The following is a 2,500-nucleotide window of genomic DNA, read 5'->3' on the forward strand; positions in this document are numbered from 1 at the left end:
ATATATATATATATATATATATATATATATATATATATATATATATATATATATATATATATATCGCATGTATACATTTATGAAAAATTATGGTTCAAAGCAGATAATGAAGATCGCTCTTCTCAACAAAATTACCACAATAATTATAATAATTTTATGCAAGGGTGTCGCAAGTTGCAGGTACCCCTCGGCGCAGGCGCGCAAGAAAAGGCGGAGCTGCGCACGACACGCCGGTCGTCCCAGCTTGCCTAAACTGACACGGCAGAGCTTCACCCTTGAACCAAGTTATCCTCAAACCAGCTTCACGAATTTACCATGAGTGAACACCGCCTTGGTTCAGAGTTTGACAATATTTTTATGTATGTATTTAATTTCCCCACACTACATCTAACACATGAACATTTGTTAACTACATAGTAGGACAAGAAACGGAACAAAACCATTGAAGCCTCAGCAGGGAGAACATGCACAGAGAGGGTGACCACGCGCGGCCTGGCCCCTGACACGCGGCACACACCTGGCAGAACTCAGAGTCCTTCAGCAGCCACCGCCACCGTAACGCGCGACGAAGGCCACACTGAATCACACTGAGGGAGGGAGAAGTGCAGCAGGGCCATAGAAAATGAGGTGGGGGTTGGTCCTCCCTCCGAGGTGGGCTGCGGGGGTGAGCGTCCCGCAGGTTGTACATAGTCTGACACTGCAGCAGTACTAACGTAGTACCCGACCCTTAATAATTTATAAAGACGACAACATGACAACAACAGTCTATCGAACACTACTTATTGATAATTCATACATTAGTACAAAGAAGATGGCTGGGACGTGTGCATTTATTATGTCTTTTAGACACCATTTTTAAAATGTACAAGAAACTCGTATCTGGTCGTTTTGGACACCATTGTAATTACTGGTTGAACTAGCGGGCACGCTAGCTTCCAGTCCAGCAGTCCGTGGGGGCGTGGTGCGGGATCTAGAGTACCGGTGTGGAAGACTGGTGTGGGCACGGCCCCAGGGGAGAGCCAGCTGCGGTGGCGGCGGCGTGAGGTATATGAGCAAGGCAAACGGTGTGCGCCCGCCCATAGGAGGCGCAACAACGTCGGATCCCCTGAGGCCGCCCCGTCCGCCCTGTGACCCGCAGCTGGGGCCGCGACCCGGGGGCTGGAGGAGGCACGGGTCAGAGGGCCACACCGCTACAAACGCCACCCTGTCCGTCACTATTATGCTCACATACTTAGCGAGGTGTCTCGTCCGTGCGAGCCGATCTCCTCACTTCATTATCAGAGGGCAGAGCCGGGGCGTGAGAAGGAGAGATATGGGAAGAGAAACTGCAGGGGAAGGTAAGGGTGTTGGGATTAAGAATTGTCCGAGGGAGGTTGGGGCGTGCCAGGTCACCTGGGTGAGCTGGGACGCCCCACTTGTAATGATGATGATGAGAGGGATAAGGGTTATGGTTCTCGCTCGTGGCGGAATGACGATGAAGGAAGAAAAGAAGGACAAGGTTCCCGTGCGCAAGGGGCAGGACGGGAACCAGCAGGAAGGTCGTTGGCGAGAGCCGGGCAGTGTGAATGCGGAGACGGTGTTCACGGATACTGACTGGCACACGGAGGAACTTGGGACAGACAGTCTCAAAAATACTTGAAATCAGTTATAATCAAATTCCAGGGGCACTTGTGCACTGACAAATAAAAAAAGAAAGAAAAGTTGACAGGCTTCAGAGTCGGGGAAGGGACACAGGCGAATAAGTTCCTCGGTAACCCTAGTGGGGCAGACGGGCCAAGCAGCCGTCCATACGAACTCCCGTTTATACGCAAGAGGACATTGGGGGGTGGCACTGAGTACACAAGGGTTTGGCTACGCGGCTCCGCCGATTGTCGCGATGCAGCTGCACAGCTCATGATCTGCGGGTGTTCTCCATTACTGCCTGCCCCGGGCGACCAGGCCCATCGATGGTCTCGTGACACGGATGTAAGAAAACTAAACTTATATGGGAACCTGGACGCCCAGTACCTATGGACGGCCCGAGGGAAAATTTGTGTATAAAAATCTATACTTCCTTTATGAGACCAATGAAGAGAAGTCGATTTAGATTAAGTGACCATAGTTGCAAGCTAATCTCATAACTATTCCTCTGGAACGGAAAAGAAATAAAGAAAATAACGCACTCTATTATGGTCAAACGACAAGTTAATAATTAGGAAATTTACTAGGAACTTGTATTATCCTTTGTGTTTAACATTCCTGATACCGGTGGAGATGTCGGCAGACTATGGAACTTCGAATGAGGCTTGGTGGTGGCGGACAGTAGTGAAAGTGGTGGTGGTAAGTGGTGGTGGTGGCGGTGGTGACAAGGGTGGAGGAGATGGTGGCGGTAGCGAAAGAGCGAAATGGCAGAGAAGGAAGAAGTGGGATGGTCGTGCAGTAATGATAGCAATAGCAGCAGCAACCGCAGCAGCAGCAACAGAAGTAGTAGTAGTAGTAGTCGTTGTGGCAGCAAGCAGCA

At 50.0% G+C, this 2,500-nt stretch overlaps 1 protein-coding gene across 6 annotated transcripts in view; it reads right to left on the minus strand.

The window, feature by feature from the left end:
* LOC123498943 (zinc finger protein 384-like) overlaps positions 1-2,500 on the minus strand; it is a 426,364-nt gene that overhangs the window by 649 nt on the left and 423,215 nt on the right. For all 6 annotated transcript variants that reach the window (XM_045246519.1, XM_045246520.1, XM_045246523.1 and 3 more), the window contains one exon: positions 1-2,500. This exon is cut by the window's left edge and continues 649 nt beyond it; it is cut by the window's right edge and continues 5,342 nt beyond it. The gene's annotated coding sequence lies outside the window, so the exon portion shown is untranslated.

The sequence above is a fragment of the Portunus trituberculatus genome, chromosome 48, assembly GCF_017591435.1.
Source record: "Portunus trituberculatus isolate SZX2019 chromosome 48, ASM1759143v1, whole genome shotgun sequence".
NCBI lineage: Eukaryota > Metazoa > Arthropoda > Malacostraca > Decapoda > Portunidae > Portunus > Portunus trituberculatus.